Source organism: Ranitomeya imitator, chromosome 1 (assembly GCF_032444005.1).
Source record: "Ranitomeya imitator isolate aRanImi1 chromosome 1, aRanImi1.pri, whole genome shotgun sequence".
Lineage (NCBI taxonomy): Eukaryota > Metazoa > Chordata > Amphibia > Anura > Dendrobatidae > Ranitomeya > Ranitomeya imitator.
Genome location: NC_091282.1, coordinates 860,910,333 through 860,930,525, shown reverse-complemented (window position 1 = coordinate 860,930,525; position 20,193 = coordinate 860,910,333).

The following is a 20,193-nucleotide window of genomic DNA, read 5'->3' as shown; positions in this document are numbered from 1 at the left end:
ATTGCACTAGGGAGGCTCAGAGTCGGATGAGGAAGGCTCAACAGGAGGTCAATCAATTATATTTGAGAAAGGCGGAGAGATTGCGGGCTTTTCAAAGAGCATCTTTCTATTCAGAGGGGGAAAAGGTGGGGCATTTACTTTCGGTAGTGGCGTCCGCACAGAGGGACTCCTCGCATGTCTACTCCATTAAGACGGAGGATGGAACATTGGTTACTCGGGGGGAGCAAATTCTGGAAGTGTTTAGAAAATTCTACGATAAATTATATACTTCTAGTGTGGAGAGGGGGGCTGAGGACATGATGGGCTACTTGGAGGGGATTGACCTGCCTAGGTTGAGCAGAGAAGAATGTGAGGTGTTGGAGGAGCCGATTGGGGAAGAATTGGGGGCCGCTTTGGCGGGTGTTGCTGGGGGTAAGGCTCCAGGGGCGGATCGTATTCCAGCCGAGGTTTATAAGGTACTGAAAGAAACTTTGTTGGCCAAATTGTCGGAGGTGTACAATAGATCATTGGAAAGAGGGGAGCTACCTTTATCAATGAGAGAGGCTATTGTGGTCGTTATCCCTAAGGCCGACAAGGACCCACAACTACCAGAATCCTATAGACCAATCTCACTTTTGACGGCCGACATTAAGATACTGGCAAAAGCTTTGGCAAATAGGTTGTCCAGGGTGATTGACAGACTGGTTCACCCGGATCAATCAGGCTTTATGCCCAACAAATCAACGGCACTCAATCTGAGAAGGTTGTTTTTAAATTTGCAAATCCCTTCTGATGATGTCAGTAAAAGGGTTGTGGTATCCTTAGACGCCCATAAGGCTTTTGATTGCGTGGAGTGGAGCTATCTGTGGTCAGTACTGGAACGAATGGGGTTTGGACCTAAATTTATTTCCTGGGTGCGGCTGTTGTACTCTTCTCCGGTGGCCAAAATTAGAGTGAATGACGCTCTCTCTGAGACCTTTTCTTTGTCTAGGGGTACTAGACAGGGCTGCCCTCTGTCCCCGCTGCTCTTTGCCTTGGCGGTGGAACCCCTTGCTGCGAAGATTAGAGGGTCCCGAGAGGTGAGGGGTTTTATGTACGGGGAGGCAGAAGAAAAAGTAGCGTTATATGCTGATGATATTCTGCTTTTCTTGGAGGATTCTGAGGGGACCCTGGTTAAGACGGAAGCCAATATTGAGGAATTCGGGAGTTACTCGGGCCTAAGGATCAATTGGGACAAATCGAATAGGATGTTGATAGATGGGAGTTGTGGTGTCGGTTGAGGGGGGGACTCTTTTACAAGGTTGAGGTTAGTTGATGTGACGCTGTAAGAATCTGGCTGCACTCGGATGTCACCCGAGTGCAGTCCTATTAGAGCATGTAGATTCAAACAGTGAAAAATGGAGAGTGGACCCACTGGACCGTGATGACGAACCCCTCTCGGACGAGCTGACCAGGTGGACCGCCCCCTATACAGGGAGAGTTAGGGGCAGGCCCGTGAGGGACTATCGCCACGGAAGCTGGAGGGTCGACTGAGATCAGATGGGTACACAGCAGGCACAAAGGGAAAAGAAGGAACAGAAAGGAACTACTGGGACAAGGGAGAAGATGGGAACGCTACGGAGGCACGGAGGCTGGCAGGACAATATGGAGACACTGAGGCTGACGGGAGCAAGGAAAAGATATAGGAGTCGGGCAGGTACCGCAGAGGAAAAGGAACTGAAGGAACAAGGCAGGAACACAGGAAACAGGCAGGCACTGCAGAGGGCGGAGGAGACCCAAAGTCAGAGAGCTAGGAACGCACAGAGACCACAGGTGACCAGAAGCACTTGTAAACACAAATGAACATCAGGCACAGAGAAGCAGCAGGAAGCAGTTTACATAGCAGCATGGGAGCTACTTCCGGGTTACAGTCCTCCAGGATGACGGAGAGGACAGGAAAGAGCGCCAACAGAGGAATCAGATGTGCGCACGCGCAGAGCTGAATGCGACGCGCACGCGCACCCGGCGAGCTGCAGTGGGGAGAGGCGGCGGCAGCAACGGCATGACAGTTGATAAATTTAAATACTTGGGGATCCAGATCGCTCTCCCTTTGACTAGTTTTGAGGAACTGAATTTGGCACCTCTTCTGCGTAAGATACATACTAAGGTCCAGGCGTGGAAAAAGTTACATTTATCAGTAATCGGCAGGATAAACCTGATAAAGATGATTGTGATGCCGCAGCTACTTTATGTGCTGGTACAGTAGAGACAGGAGGAACCGGAAGAGGAAGACCAGGATGTTGACCGTAGATGATAAAAAATGGAGATTTGTTAGTGGCTTCGCTGGGATGGTTATTGTAAGAAAACTCAGCCCATGGCAGTAAGTCAGACCAATCATTCTGATGAGAATTGGAAAAATGACGGAGATAAGTTAACAAGGTCTGATTAGTACGTTCCACCTGGCCATTGGACTGTGGATGGTAGGCCGAAGAAAAGTCAACCGAAATGTTCAAAGATTTGCAGAGGGATCTCCAGAAGCGGGCGGTGAATTGAACACCTCGGTCAGAAACAATATGTAAAGGAAGACCATGAAGACGAAAAATATGGTGAACAAAAATCTTTGCCAATTCTGGAGCAGAAGGTAAACCTGGGAGAGCGATGAAATGAGCCATCTTGGAGAAACGGTCCATGACCACGAAGATGACGGTGGAACCAGAAGAATGAGGCAGATCAGTGATGAAATCCATAGATAAATGTTGCCACGGAGTGGAAGGTACTGGCAAAGGATGTAAAAGCCCAGAAGGTAGTTGCCTGGGAATCTTATTCTTGGCACAGGAAGGACAAGAGGCGACAAAACTTTGGACATCCTTAGACAACGTTGGCCACCAGTAAAAACGAGAGATCAAACGAAAGGTTTTTTTGAAACCAACATGTCCAGCCAGTTTGGAGGCGTGACCCCAAAGTAAGACACGTCTCCTGTTCCCTTCAGCGACAAAGGTCTTACCCGGAGGCAACGAAGTGAGAGAGACTGGAGCAACTGTGATGACTCTGGCAGGATCAATGATGTGTGCAGGCTCGTCCTCCAAATCCACCACCTGGAATGACCTAGACAGAGCGTCGGCTTTGGAGTTTTTATTTCCTGGCAAGAAACGAAGTTCGAAGTCAAACCTGGCGAAAAACAAGGCCCACCTGGCCTGCCGAGGATTAAGTCTTTGCGCAGAACGAATGTACGCCAGATTCTTGTGATCGCTGTAGATTATAAAACGATGTAAAGCCCCTTCTAAGAGGTACCGCCACTCCTCTAATGCCAACCTGATTGCCAAAAGTTCTTTATCACTGATGGAATAATTTTTTTCTGAGGAGAAGATCTTTGAGAAAAAACCACAGGGCACAAGACGACCAGAAGAGGATTTCTGCGAGAGCACAGCTCCAGCTCCAATTGCAGAAGCATCTACTTCAAGGATGAAGGGTTTATTGGCCACTGGACGATGAAGAATAGGAGCTGAGGCAAAGGCTTGCTTGATGGACCGGAAAGCCTCTTCGGCCTCAGACGACCACAGATGAGGATTGGCACCCTTCCGAATCATGGAGGAGATTGGAGCTGAAAGAGAGGAAAAGTGAGGTATAAACTGCCGATAGTAGTTAGCAAATCCAAGAAATCGCTGAATTGCTTTCACTCCAAGAGGACGCGGCCAGTTGAGCACGGCAGAAACTTTTCCCGGATCCATACACAAACCAGCGTCGGAAATGATGAAACCCAAGAAGGGTAGAGATGACTGTTCGAAGACACATTTTTCCAGTTTTGCGTACAGCCGATTCTCTCTCAAACGCTGAAGTACTTGCCGTACATCTCTTCTGTGAGTAGACAGATCTGGAGAGAACACAAGGATATCGTCCAAGTACACTACAACACAGGTGTAAAGTAGATCCCGAAAAACATCATTTACGAACTCCTGGAAGACTGCGGGTGCATTGCATAAACCGAATGGCATAACCAAATATTCATAATGACCATCTCTGGTATTAAACGCAGTCTTCCACTCGTCACCAGAACGGATACGGATCAAATTATAAGCTCCTCTGAGATCCAATTTGGTAAAGATTCGTGCTCCACATAGACGATCAAAGAGTTCTGGTATAAGAGGAAGTGGGTACTTGTTTTTGATCGTGATGGTGTTGAGACCCCGGTAGTCTATACATTGGCGAAGAGAACCGTTTTTCTTTTTAACGAAGAAGAACCCAGCTCCTGCAGGTGAGGAAGACTTTCGAATGAAGCCTCTGGCCAGATTCTCTTGAATATATTCGGACATGGCTTGAGTCTCGGTAGGAGACAATGGGTAAATACGACCCCTAGGTGGCGTAGAACCAGGAACAAGGTCTATCGGGCAGTCATAAGAGCGGTGCGGCGGCAAAATCTCCGCTTCCTTCTTGTTAAAGACGTCCGAGAAAGCGCAATAGGCTGGAGGAATTCCCACGGATTCTGATGCAGACCGAGAGGAGGACGCAGGCTTGACGGGAAGCAGGCACCTGTTCAGACAAGACTGTCCCCACCGTAGAACATCTCCAGTACGCCAGTCCAGCGTGGGTTCATGATCTCTCAACCAAGGAAGACCCAAAAGGAAAGAATGAGACAAAGAAGGTAAAACATAAAAGGCCAGTTTCTCACGATGAAGAGCTCCAATCTGAAGTTCGACTTCCTCCGTAACCAAGTTGACGGTCTCCCGCAAAGGCTGACCATCGACGGAAGCTATTTGTCTAGGAGTCTCCAAGGGTCTAACAGGTATCCCAAGCCTGTTAACAACCTCGAGCTGAACAAAGTTCCCAGCCGTTCCTGAATCAACATAATCCTCCAGAGAAAAGTGACGGGAACCTAAATGTAGAATAACAGACAAAACCAGAGGCGGAGAGGAATCATAACCACCTAGGAAGGCCTCTCTTACCTGTCCTAGGCGGATGCGTTTCCCGGCTTCTGAGGACAAGCGCGTAAGAGATGAGAGGCACTGCCGCAGTAAAAACAAAGACCTTGTGCGAGTCTCTCCTTGCGGCGTTGCTCAGAAGACTTAAGGCGATCGACCTGCATGGGTTCAGGAGAAGATGAAGAAGCCTCCGGGGCTGCTTGAGAAAAAGAAGTCCCTCGAGCAACAGTGGTCTGGCGAAGAGGTCTCCTCTCTCTGGCAAGCTCACGAGTGCGCTCCTGAAAGCGCAGATCAATGCGTATGGCCAAGGAGATAAGATCATCCAAAGAGGTGGGAGTGTCCTGTCCCACCAACTCATCCTTAATCCGTGAAGACAAACCACGCCAAAATGCTCCAACCAAAGCCTCATTATTCCACCCAAGGTCTGAGGACAGAGTCCGGAAACGGATGGCGTACTGGGCTACTGAGAGAGTACCCTGGTAAAGGTTAAAGAGGGACTCAGTGGTAGAGACCAGACGACCAGGTTCATCAAAAACCTTACGGAAGGAACGGATTGAGTTGGGAGACCAAAGGATCATCACGCTCCCAGAGGGGATTAACCCACGCCAAAGCCTCACCCTCCAAATGGGATACTATAAAAGCAACCTTAGCTCGGTCGGTAGGATAAAGTAGCGGAGACAATTCAAAATGCAACTGGCATTGATTAAGAAAGCCGCGGCACGCTTTAGGATCCCCACCATACCGAGGAGGTCTAGCAAGTCGGAGCGAGGGTTGTGGCGCAGAGACAGGAGTGGAAACAGAGGCCACATTCTGGAGGGAGAGAAGCCGATCATTAATGGAGGCCATAAAATTCAAAATATGGGACTGAGTGTCCCGTTGTAGACCTAGCTCCTGCTGAAGGGCAACCAACTGCGGAGCAATACCAGGATCAGAAGGCTGTAAAGCCGCTAGGCGAGACTCCATATTCTTTAAAAATGACATGATCCTAGTCTGGTTTTCACGCAAAAAGAGTAACTCCTTTTGAGTGGCGGAGACTCCAGCGGGGTCCATGGCCTGATGTTACTGTGACGCTGTAAGAATCTGGCTGCACTCGGATCTCACCCGAGTGCAGTCCTATTAGAGCATGTAGATTCAAACAGTGAAAAACGGAGAGTGGACCCACTGGACCGTGATGACGAATCCCTCTCGGACGAGCTGACCAGGTGGACCGCCCCCTATACAGGGAGAGTTAGGGGCAGGCCCGTGAGGGACTATCGCCACGGAAGCTGGAGGGTCGACTGAGATCAGATGGGTACACAGCAGGCACAAAGGGAAAAGAAGGAACAGAAAGGAACTACTGGGACAAGGGAGAAGATGGGAACGCTACGGAGGCACGGAGGCTGGCAGGACAATATGGAGACACTGAGGCTGACGGGAGCAAGGAAAAGATATAGGAGCCGGGCAGGTACCGCAGAGGAAAAGGAACTGAAGGAACAAGGCAGGAACACAGGAAACAGGCAGGCACTGCAGAGGGCGGACGAGACCCAAAGTCAGAGAGCTAGGAACGCACAGAGACCACAGGTGACCAGAAGCACTTGTAAACCCAAATGAACATCAGGCACAGAGAAGCAGCAGGAAGCAGTTTACATAGCAGCATGGGAGCTACTTCCGGGTTACAGTCCCCCAGGATGACGGAGAGGACAGGAAAGAGCACCAACAGAGGAATCAGATGTGCGCACGCGCAGAGCTGAATGCGACGCGCATGCGCACCTGGCGAGCTGCAGTGGGGAGAGGCGGCGGCAGCAACGGCATGACAGTTGATAAATTTAAATACTTGGGGATCCAGATCGCTCTCCCTTTGACTAGTTTTGAGGAACTGAATTTGGCACCTCTTCTGCGTAAGATACATACTAAGGTCCAGGCGTGGAAAAAGTTACATTTATCAGTAATCGGCAGGATAAACCTGATAAAGATGATTGTGATGCCGCAGCTACTTTATGTGCTGCACAACTCCCCTATATGGATATCGCAGAATAGATTTCGGAGGATTAGATCTTTGTATAAAATGGTTATTGCTAGACTGTTATGTATTGCGCGAAAGTTGATCGCCAAATTCTGGATTAGGGAAGAGCCACCAACAAGGAGAGACTTTATGAAGCAAGTGGACCATATTATTGCTTTGGAGAGGAGTATCTACGCTAGGAGGAACAAGATGGACCTCTTTGACAGGATGTGGAACCCGTGGCTTGAATCAATGTGATCTAAAGGCCTTTTGCCCCATTGGGAGTATTATTGACAAGTCATCTTCCTTTTCTTGTACTTTTATATATGATGTAGTAGGGGGGGGGCTACTCTTGACAGGTCTCTAGAGGGTGGGGGGTAGTTGGGGGGAGTTTGGTTTGGGATTAAATAAGTTTTCTTAAAAAAGTATTGTACATCTGTATATCGCTGATAACAAAGTATTCCTTTTTATTGTCTATGTACAATATTTATGGTTTAATAAAAATATCTGATTTAAATAAAATAAAAGTATGAGAAACTGTTATACTGAGAACCTACCAGTTCCATAGAGGAGATATAAAATCGTCTATTGAACGTAGTAACATTACCAGAAAAAACTGCTCAAAGTTATGCTGTCCGGATTAGTGATAGTGGTATAACTTACCAAGAGAGAGGTCGCAGAAGCACAAGCTTCTCTTGGTAAGTTATACCACTATCGCTCACTGTGACTATAAATCCAATTGCTCACCCTTACCTCCGGAACCTGCATTAAAGGACCCGCCACATTTCCTTTCAGATACTTTACCTTGGACATTCTAATCCGGACAGGATAACTTTGAGCAGTTTTTCTGGTAATTTTATTACTTATTATGCGGCCACCTGTGCACTACCCACCAATATATATCGGCACTTACCATTCCTGTATCTCTCACTACTTGCAGCACTAGTACCGCTGATCTTACACCACATTCAATACACGATTTTATATCTCCTCTATGGAACTGGTAGGTTCTCAGTATAACAGTTTCTCATACTTTTATTTAGTTTATCTTGTAACTTTGTCCATTCTGTCTTCAGTGTAGGCTTCAGCTTGATTAATTGATTTTTGGGCATTTCACACTAAGATTCTCTGAGCAAAAATATGTTGTTCCCTGCTCTTCATGTACCTTATATCTACTATTGTGCCATATTGATATACCGTATTTTTCTGACTATAAAATGCATTTTTGTTCCCCCAAATTTTGGGGGGAAAGTGGGGGATGCGTCTTATAATCCGAATCTGTGTGCTGTAGAGGAGGGGGAGCAGCTCTGGAGTGGTGTCAGGGGCTGGAGTGGGCTGGCTGCCGGCTGCAGAGACAGCAGGAGGTCCTTTGCTCCCGCTCATTAGCCTCATGTAATAGTCACTGCACCTGCTGTCCATCGCCTCGGTGCTGAAGCTGCACGAGTTGATTCACAGGGGAGCAGCGAATATTACATGTGCCTGCATCTCCCCCCCTCCCATCATGGATATGGCCCCATCACTCTTATATGCCCCCCCTGTGCTGCTGGCAGGCACATGATAAAATAACAAACACTTAACTCACCTTCAGATGATGGCTCCATGCTCACAGCTCCGCGGTTGTGCTTCCTGTGTCTGTGCTGACATCTGATCATGTGATCGGCATGATATCACTGTGTGCCCAGGTCGCATGATCCGATGCCTGGGAAACAGGAAACAGGAAGCACAACCGAGGAGCTATGAGCACGGAGCCATCATCTGAAGGTGAGTTAAGTGTTGGTTATTTTATCATGTGTCTTCCAGCAGCACGGGGGGCACATGTCTTCCAGCAGCACAGGAGGGGGGGCATGTGTCTTCCAGCAGCAAGGGGGGGCATGAGTCTGCCAGCAGCACAGGGGGGGCATGTGTCTTCCAGCAGCACAGGGGGGGCATGTGTCTTCCAGCAGCACAGGGGGGCATGTGTCTGCCAGCAGCACAGGGAGGCTTGTGTCTTCCAGCAGCACAGGGGGGGCATGGGTCTTCCAGCAGCAAGGGGGGGGGCATGTGTCTTCCAGCAGCACAGGGGGGCATGTGTCTTCCAGCAGCAAGGGGTGGGTATGTGTCTTCCAGCAGCACAGGGGGGCATGTGTCTTCCAGCAGCAAGGGGGGGCATGTGTCTGCCAGCAACACAGGGGGGGGCATGTGTCTTCCAGCAGCACAGGGGGGGGCATGTGTCTTCCAGCAGCAAGGGGAGGGCATGTGTCTGCCAGCAGCACAGGGGGGCATGTGTCTGCCAGCAGCACAGGGGGGCATGTGTCTTCCAGCAGCAAGGGGGGCATGTGTCTTCCATCAGCACAGGGGGGGCATGTGTCTTCCAGCAGCACAGGGGAGGGGCATGTGTCTGCCAGCAGCACAGGAGGGCATGTGTCTGCCAGCAGCACAGGGGGGGCATGTGTCTTCCAGCAGCACAGGGGGGGCATGTGTCTTCCAGCAGCAAGGGGGGCATGTGTCTTCCAGCAGCACAAGGGGGGCATGTGTCTTCCAGCAGCACAAGGGGGGCATGTGTCTTCCAGCAGCACAGGGGGGCATGTGTCTTCCAGCAGTACAGAGGGGGGCATTTGTCTTCCAGCAGCACAGGGGGGCATGTGTCTGCCAGCAGCACAGGGGAGCATGTGTCTTCCAGCAGCATAGGGGGGCATGTGTCTTCCAGAAGCAAAAGGGGGCATGTGTCTGCCAGCTGCACAGGGGGGGGGGCATGTGTCTTCCAGCAGCACAGAGGGGGCATGTGTTATGAACAGGTGATTCAGAACCACAATGGACCTAGTGGTTAAGAGCACACAAAGTGACCTGATAGTTACTAACATAGGTCGAGCTCTGAGACGTGGGAACTCTGCTGACCGCAATCCCTAATCCTATCATACCACACTAGAGGTAGCCGTGGATTGCGCCTAACGCTCCCTATGCAACTCGGCACAGCCTGAGAAACTAGCTAGCCCTGAAGATAGAAAAATAAGCCTACCTTGCCTCAGAGAAATTTCCCAAAGGAAAAGGCAGCCCCCCACATATAATGACTGTGAGTTAAGATGAAAATACAAACACAGAGATGAAATAGATTTTAGCAAAGTGAGGCCCGACTTACTGAATAGACCGAGGATAGGAAAGATAGCTTTGCGGTCAGCACAAAAACCTACAAACAACCACGCAGAGGGGACAAAAAGACCCTCCGCACCGACTAACGGTACGGAGGTGCTCCCTCTGCGTCTCAGAGCTTCCAGCAAGCAAGAAAAACCAATATAGCGAGCTGGACAGAAAATATAGCAAACAAAAGTAACACAAGCAAAACTTAGCTTATGCAGGGCAGACAGGCCACAAGAACGATTCAGGAGAAAGCAAGACCAATGCTGGAACATTGACTGGAGGCCAGGAACAAAGAACTAGGTGGAGTTAAATAGAGCAGCACCTAACGACTTAACCTCGTCACCTGAGGAAGGAAACTCAGAAGCCGCAGCCCCACTCACATCCACCAGAGGAAGCTCATAGACAGAACCAGCCGAAGTACCACTCATGACCACAGGAGGGAGCTTGACCACAGAATTCACAACAGTACCCCCCCTTGAGGAGGGGTCACCGAACCCTCACCAGAGCCCCCGGGCCGACCAGGATGAGCCAAATGAAAGGCACGAACCAGATCGGCAGCATGAACATCAGAGGCAAAGACCCAGGAATTATCTTCCTGACCATAACCCTTCCACTTAACCAGGTACTGGAGTTTCCGTCTCGAAATACGAGAATCCAAAATCTTCTCCACTATATACTCCAACTCCCCCTCAACCAAAACCGGGGCAGGAGGATCAACGGATGGAACCACAGGTGCCACGTATCTCTGCAACAATGACCTATGGAATACGTTATGGATGGAAAAAGAAGCAGGAAGGGTCAAACGAAAAGACACAGGATTAAGAACCTCAGAAATCCTATACGGACCAATGAAACGAGGCTTAAACTTAGGAGAGGAAACTTTCATAGGAATATAATGAGATGACAACCAAACCAAATCCCCAACACGAAGTCGGGGACCCACACAGCGCCTGCGGTTAGCGAAACGTTGAGCCTTCTCCTGAGACAATGTCAAATTGTCCACCACATGAGTCCAAATCTGCTGCAACCTATCCACCACAGTATCCACACCAGGACAGTCAGAAGACTCAACCTGCCCTGAAGAGAAACGAGGATGGAACCCAGAATTGCAGAAAAACGTAGCCGAGCTGGCCCGATTATTAAGGGCGAACTCAGCCAAAGGCATAAAGGACACCCAATCATCCTGATCGGCAGAAACAAAACATCTCAGATATGTTTCCAAGGTCTGATTAGTTCGTTCAGTCTGGCCATTTGTCTGAGGATGGAAAGCCGAGGAAAAAGACAAATCAATGCCCATCCTAGCACAAAAGGCTCGCCAAAACCTCAAAACAAACTGGGAACCTCTGTCAGAAACGATGTTCTCCGGAATGCCATGTAAACGAACCACATGCTGGAAGAACAATGGCACCAAATCAGAGGAGGAAGGCAATTTAGACAAGGGTACCAAATGGACCATCTTCGAGAAGCGATCACAAACAACCCAAATGACCGACATTTTTTTGAGAGACGGGGAGATCCGAAATAAAATCCATAGAGATATGTGTCCATGGCCTCTTCGGGACTGGCAAGGGCAAAAGCAACCCACTGGCACGAGAACAGCAGGGCTTAGCCCGAGCACAAATCCCACAGGACTGCACAAACAAACGCACATCTCGTGACAGAGACTGCCACCAAAAGGATCTAGCCACCAAATCTCTGGTACCAAAGATTCCAGGATGACCAGCCAACACCGAACAATGAACCTCAGAGATAACTCTACTCGTCCATTTATCAGGGACAAACAGTTTCTCCGCTGGGCAACGGTCAGGTCTATTAGCCTGAAATTTTTGCAGCACCCGCCGCAAATCAGGGGAGATGGCAGACAAAATTACCCCCTCTTTGAGAATACCCGCCGGCTCAGACAAACCCGGAGAGTCGGGCACAAAACTCCTAGACAGGACATCCGCCTTCACATTTTTAGAGCCCGGAAGGTACGAAACCACAAAGTCAAAACGGGAGAAAAACAGCGACCAACGAGCCTGTCTAGGATTCAACCGTTTGGCAGACTCGAGATAAGTCAAGTTCTTGTTATCAGTCAAGACCACCACGCGATGCTTAGCTCCCTCAAGCCAATGATGCCACTCCTCGAATGCCCACTTCATGGCCAGCAACTCTCGATTGCCAACATCATAATTACGCTCAGCAGGCGAAAACTTCCTGGAAAAGAAGGCGCATGGTTTCATCACCTAGCCATCAGAACTTCTTTGCGACAAAACAGCCCCTGCTCCAATCTCAGAAGCATCAACCTCGACCTGGAACGGGAGCGAAACATCTGGTTGGCACAACACAGGGGCAGAAGAAAAACGACGCTTCAACTCTTGAAAAGCTTCCACAGCAGCAGAAGACCAATTGACCACATCAGCACCCTTCTTGGTCAAATCAGTCAACGGTTTAGCAATACTAGAAAATTTATTGATGAAGCGACGATAAAAATTAGCAAAGCCCAGGAACTTTTGCAGACTCTTCAGAGATGTCGGCTGAGTCCAATCATAAATGGCCTGAACTTTAACAGGGTCCATCTCGATAGTAGAAGGGGAAAAAATGAAACCCAAAAATGAAACCTTCTGAACACCAAAGAGACACTTTGACCCCTTCACAAACAAAGAATTCGCACGCAGGACCTGGAACACCATTCTGACCTGCTTCACGTGAGACTCCCAATCATCCGAGAAGACCAAAATATCATCCAAGTATACAATCAGGAATTTATCCAGGTACTCTCGGAAGATGTCATGCATAAAGTACTGAAACACTGATGGAGCATTAGAAAGCCCGAATGGCATAACCAGGTACTCAAAATGGCCCTCGGGCGTATTAAATGCTGTTTTCCATTCATCGCCCTGTTTAATACGCACAAGATTATACACACCACGAAGATCTATCTTGGTGAACCAACTAGCCCCCTTAATCCGAGCAAACAAATCAGACAGCAGCGGCAAGGGGTACTGAAATTTGACCGTGATTTTATTTAGAAGGCGGTAATCAATACAAGGTCTCAGCGAACCATCCTTCTTGGCCACAAAAAAGAACCCTGCTCCCAATGGCGACGACGACGGGCGAATATGACCCTTCTCCAAGGATTCCTTTACGTAACTCCGCATAGCGGCGTGCTCAGGCACAGACAAATTAAACAGTCGACCTTTAGGAAACTTACTACCAGGAATCAAATCGATAGCACAATCACAATCCCTATGCGGAGGTAGGGCACTGGACTTGGGCTCATCAAATACATCCCGGTAATCCGACAAGAACTCTGGGACCTCAGAAGGGGTGGATGATGAAATAGACAGAAATGGAACATCACCATGTACCCCCTGAAAACCCCAGCTGGACACAGACATTGATTTCCAATCCAATACTGGGTTATGGACTTGTAGCCATGGCAACCCCAACACGACCACATCATGCAGATTATGCAACACCAAAAAGCGAATATCCTCCTGATGCGCAGGAGCCATGCACATGGTCAGCTGGGTCCAGTACTGAGGCTTATTCTTGGCCAAAGGCGTAGCATCAATTCCTCTCAATGGAATAGGATACTGCAAGGGCTCCAAGAAAAACCCACAGCGCATAGCATACTCCAAGTCCATCAAATTCAGGGCAGCGCCTGAATCCACAAATGCCATGACAGAATAGGATGACAAAGAGCAGATCAAAGTAACGGACAAAAGAAATTTCGACTGTACCGTACCAATGGTGGCAGACCTAGCGAACCGCTTAGTGCGCTTAGGACAATCGGAGATAGCATGAGTGGAATCACCACAGTAAAAACACAGCCCATTCTGACGTCTGTGTTCTTGCCGTTCAGCTTTGGTCAAAGTCCTATCGCACTGCATAGGCTCAGGTCCATGCTCAGATAATACCGCCAAATGGTGCACAGTTTTACGCTCACGCAAGCTTCGACCGATCTGAATGGCCAAAGACATAGACTCATTCAGACCAGCAGGCATAGGAAATCCCACCATGACATCCTTAAGGGCTTCAGAGAGACCTTTTCTGAAAATTGCTGCCAGCGCACATTGATTCTATTGAGTGAACAAAGACCACTTCCTAAACTTCTGACAATATATCTCTACCTCATCCTGACCCTGACACAGAGCCAGCAAATTTTTCTCTGCCTGATCCACTGAATTAGGTTCATCATACAGCAATCCGAGCGCCAGAAAAAACGCATCAATATTACATAATGCAGGATCTCCTGGCGCAAGGGGAAATGCCCAGTCTTGAGGGTCGCCACGTAATAATGAAATAATGATCTTAACTTGTTGAACTGGGTCACCAGAGGAGCGGGGTTTCAAAGCCAGAAACAGTTTACAATTATTCTTAAAGCTCAGAAAACAAATCAGGAATAGGAATTCTTGGTTCTAACATAGAATTCTGAACCACAAAGTCTTGAATATTTTGTACTCTTGCAGTGAGATGATCCACACAAGAAGACAGATCTTTAATGTCCATCACTACACCTGTGTCCTGAACCACCCAAATGTCTAGGGGAAAAGAAAGACAAAACACAGTACAGAGAAAAAAAAATGGTCTCAGAACTTCTCTTTTCCCTCTATTGAGAAGCATTAGTACTTTGGGCCTCCAGTACTGTTATGAACAGGTGATTCAGAACCACAATGGACCTAGTGGTTAAGAGCACACAAAGTGACCTGATAGTTACTAACATAGGACGAGCTCTGAGACGTGGGAACTTTGCTGACCGCAATCCCTAATCCTATCATACCACACTAGAGGTAGCCGTGGATTGCGCCTAACGCTCCCTATGCAACTCGGCACAGCCTGAGAAACTAGCTAGCCCTGAAGATAGAAAAATAAGCCTACCTTGCCTCAGAGAAATTTCCCAAAGGAAAAGGCAGCCCCCCACATATAATGACTGTGAGTTAAGATGAAAATACAAACACAGAGATGAAATAGATTTTAGCAAAATGAGGCCCGACTTACTGAATAGACCGAGGATAGGAAAGATAGCTTTGCGGTCAGCACAAAAACCTACAAACAACCACGCAGAGCTGACAAAAAGACCCTCCGCACCGACTAACGGTACGGAGGTGCTCCCTCTGCGTCTCAGAGCTTCCAGCAAGCAAGAAAAACCAATATAGCGAGCTGGACAGAAAATATAGCAAACAAAAGTAATACAAGCAAAACTTAGCTTATGCAGGGCAGACAGGCCACAAGAACGATCCAGGAGAAAGCAAGACCAATACTGGAACATTGACTGGAGGCCAGGAACAAAGAACTAGGTGGAGTTAAATAGAGCAGCACCTAACGACTTAACCTCGTCACCTGAGGAAGGAAACTCAGAAGCCGCAGCCCCACTCACATCCACCAAAGGAAGCTCATAGACAGAACCAGCTGAAGTACCACTCACGACCACAGGAGGGAGCTTGACCACAGAATTCACAACAGGCATGTGTCTTCCAGCAGCACGGGGGGGGGGGATGTGTCTTCCAGCAGCACAAGGCGGCATGTGTCTTCCAGCAGCACAGGGGGAGGGGCATGTGTCTTCCAGCAGCACAGGGGGGCATGTGTCTTCCAGCAGCACAGGGAGGGCATGTGTCTGCCAGCAGCACAGGGGGGGGGCACGTGTCTGCCAGCAACACAGGGAAGGCATGTGTCTGCCAGCAGCACAGGGGGGCATATAGTGACGGGGGCCTGTACCTGCTAGCAGCACTGGGAGGCATATTGTGACCGGGGGGACATGTCCCTGCCAGCAGCACAAGGTGACATATTGTGACCCGAGGGGCATGTGCCTGCCAGCAGCACAAGGGGGCTTATAGTGACCGGGGGGGGGGCATGTGTCTGCCAGCAGCACAGGGGGGCATGTGCCAGCACAAGGATGGCAGTTATATAGATACTAGGATGAGGGACATATGATTTGTAAGCTGGACCCTGGTACTATAAGACAGACCCCCATTTAACATAAAAAAAAATATTTTTTTCTCTTTTTCTTCACCAAATTTGTGGGTGCGTCTTATGGTCCGGTGCGTCTTATAGTCCGAAAAATACAGTATCTTCCTCTAATTTGTATATACCTTATTCATTTTTATATTTTGTTGTACACTATTTACACGTTGGTTGTCCAACGGTTTGTTTGTTTATAAGTTTTGTAAATACACTTTTTCTCGCATGTAGTTACTGAAGAAGGCCAGGCATTGAGGCCGAAACGTTTATTTTGATGACTACAATAAATTTACAAAAAAACTTCATCTACGTTCAGTGCCTAAGTTTATCTCTCTCAGCTTTGTAATGTCAGCTGGCATCAAGCACATGGGTTAGTAATAGAGACGCGTCCCATCAGACACCCCCATTACTAACTGTGATGAGGGAGCAGTCGCCATCTTGGATACGGGCATACTAACAGAGACTAGCGTGACTCCATTTTGTCTCCTGGTCACAGGTCTGCAGAAAGGAGCGCTCCTGGCCCCCACCTTTTCTCATGAATAAAGTTCCCTTTAGCATGGTAATGAGATTAAGTTCAGTGTAGCAGGCAGAAGGTACTTCAAAGCTCAATGAGGAAGCCAACCCCAGCAGGGGACAGAGAGGTGCCTAGGGCCTTAATTAAAGCCCCCTTGGCAAATGGCCACAGGATACACGTCTATTATGGCCTTCCAGTCGAACCGTCTCCAACATGGAATCGTGAATTATAGACGCATCATCTGAGGTACAGGCTCATAAAAAATATCCCCCTCGCCCTAAAGAAATTGCGCATCTGACCGTGCAACAACCGGGTCCGTGGGAGTTCTGAAACCTGAGATATGGAGATCAGCCTCCCACAGCGACCGAATGGGTCCGGGTTTGGTCCCTGGGCGACCGGCAGAACAAACCGCCCGTGTACTGATCAGACCACCCTGAGAGCAGTTATCCCATTTATTAGATATTGGAATAAATCTTGCAGGGAGGCTGAGGGGTGGAGAATGCTAGCCCACCCAGTTACGGGGGGGGTTCGACATGGAAGGTTTAAGAGCTGAGGACACTTGGAGAGACATTTTAGACAGAACAGAGGAAGATGGCTAACTCAGGAAGAGGGCTTATGCCAGCCAGAGGGGAGCAAGCACACGCTTTCTGGGGGCTGCCCAGGAACTTAGTCTTGGACCTGCGGAACGCTGAGCCCCCCGGCTTCCACAATCGACCTTCAACCTGGTAAATTGACCTCCAGCTTTATACCTTTAAGCCTTGTATTATTATTGTTATATTTTACACTGTAACTCTTGATATATTTTGACTGTATATTCCTTGTAATTACCTAGTGCGCCCTTAAGGCAATTAAATCATAAATTAATTTTGGGCTGATCCTTTTACTCTGATTGTGAATCTTAGAATACCCAGCGTGGGTAACAGGGCAGTCTCACCGGCGGTCATCTGCTCTAGGTGCAGTTCCCTTATTGACCCGAGAGACAAAGGGGGCGCCGGAGAGCTGTGCCTGTGTAGTTACGTCACGGATTGGTGACGTGGGAGGAACCGGGGTTTCCTTCACACTAACCCAGTAGTCAAAATTTAAAAAAATACTCCCCAAAATCTTATTAACCCATTTATCATTTAAAAAACCTTCAGTACAAAGGTTCTGACATAGTCCACTGAATCTGAAATAGTCACATATTATTGTTTTTAAAAATCCTCGCAGCTCCGACGTAATTCATTGGGGTTCCCATGAAGTCCAGCACTTCTGTACTGCAACCTATGTAGCGTCGTTCTGAGAAGAACCCTTGTTTGGTCACTCCCAGTCATGTCTCACCCTTGATGACATCGGTAATTCAGTAGTGTCTTCGCACATGAGAAATGACCGGGAGTAACCTATGAAGTGTCGTTCTGAACATCACTTCATAGGTAACAGTGCAGAGTCAAAGCTTCCAGCTTCTGCGAGACCCAGCCCCTCTGAAAAGCAATGACATCAGTTACTACACCGCTCATCAGAGTCGCAGATTCTTGTAGAGGGCACCGTGACTCTGCGACTTTTCTAATTTCTGTTTATTAACAAAGATTGTGATATGAAAAGAAAAACATTGTCAAGTTTAAAAAAAAAAAAATACATCTACACAATAACTTATTTTAGACCAGGGGTGGGGAACCTCAGGCCCCAGGGCCATTTACGACCCTTGATGACCTTTTATCAGGCCCCTGAGCAAATTCACAGGAACCACGTTTTTGGGCAGGGAGGTGTATTTTGATTACAACCAGCTCATTAATTTCTTCTTGCTCTGTTAGCACACGCATGCAGTGTTCACTACTACTGAAGGGCATGCAATGAAAGATTACGTCCTGAAACCAGTGTCAGAGTCAGGATGTACTTTGTGGGCGGAGTTTGTACGGCCCCTGAAGGATGGTATAAATATTCAAATGGCCTTTGGAACTGGTTTAGACAATAGATATTTTTCTGATAATAGCTTTCTTTTAATAGCCAGTTTCCTTTTTGATTATGCTATTATTATAAACTGTAAGTACCAAGTAAAAAAAAAATGGGTATTGTCGGAAAATTCCTTAAAAGGTGTTTTCTTTACATCAGGAGCACTCTGCTCCTCTGCCTTCCAGCTTCTTGGTTGCATGTTTGTGCCACTGCCCTATATTGTGTGCTTTAAAATGTTGCAAACAGAAGCACGTCTGTTTCTGCAGCAGTGGAGGAGTACAGGTGCATTAAATAGGAAATCTGACCAGTTTCAGATCCTTGCTTGTGAGCTTCATAGCAACTAGCTTGCAAGCGCTGCTCTCCTTGTCTAAGTGACCAGACAACTTTGGATAGACTCTAGAGGGGCCGGTAACTGATGCAAAAAGCAGTACATTTTAGAATAAAAAAATCCTTCCATTTGTAATAACTGAGATAATTTTTAATAAGAGGTAAATTGCAAAGTTGCTTGTTTTTACAAGAACTTTGCAGTTGTACCCATTTAAAGGGAATCTGTTACCCCATTTTAGACCTATAAGCTAAGGCCACCTCCATCAGTGGTTTATCTACAGCATTCTGTAATGCTGTAGATAAGCCCCCAATGTAACCTGAAAGATAAGAAAAACAAGTTAGATTATACTCACCCAGGGACGGTCCCGGCTCGGTCCGGTCCAATGGGCGTCGCAGTCCGGGTCCGGCGCCTTCTATCTTCATACGATGACGTCCTCTTCTTTGCTTCCTGCCGCAGCTTCTGCGCAGGCATACTATGTCTGCCCTGTTGAATGAGAGCAAAGTACTGCAGTGTGCAGGCGTCAGGAAAGGTCAGAGAGGCCCTGCGCACTGCAGCACTTTGCTCTGCCCTCAACAGGGCTGACAAAGTACGCCTGCGCAGAAGCTGCGGCAGGAAGCAAAGAAGAGGACGTCATCTTATGAAGATGGGAGGCGCCAGACCCGGACCGCGACTCCCATCTGTCCGGTCCGTATCGGGACCGCCTCTGGGTAAGTATCTAACTCATTTTTCTTACAGTTAGGGCCAGAAATATTTGGACAGTGACACAATTTTCGCGAGTTGGGCTCTGCATGCCACCACATTGGATTTGAAATGAAACCTCTACAATAGAATTGAAGTGCAGATTGTAACGTTTAATTTGAAGGGTTGAACAAAAATATCTGATAGAAAATGTAGGAATTGTACACATTTCTTTACAAACACTCCACATTTTAGGAGGTCAAAAGTAATTGGACAAATAAACATAACCCAAACAAAATATTTTTATTTTCAATATTTTGTTGCAAATCCTTTGGAGGCAATCACTGCCTTAAGTCTGGAACCCATGGACATCACCAAACGCTGGGTTTCCTCCTTCTTAATGCTTTGCCAGGCCTTTACAGCCGCAGCCTTCAGGTCTTGCTTGTTTGTGGGTCTTTCCGTCTTAAGTCTGGATTTGAGCAAGTGAAATGCATGCTCAATTGGGTTTAGATCTGGAGATTGACTTGGCCATTGCAGAATGTTCCACTTTTTGGCACTCATGAACTCCTGGGTAGCTTTGGATTTATGCTTGGGGTCATTGTCCATCTGTACTATGAAGCGCCGTCCAATCAACTTTGCAGCATTTGGCTGAATCTGGGCTGAAAGTATATCCCGGTACACTTCAGAATTCATCCGGCTACTCTTGTCTGCTCTTATGTCATCAGTAAACACAAGTGACCCAGTGCCATTGAAAGCCATGCATGCACATGCCATCACGTTGCCTCCACCATGTTTTACAGAGGATGTGGTGTGCCTTGGATCATGTGCCGTTCCC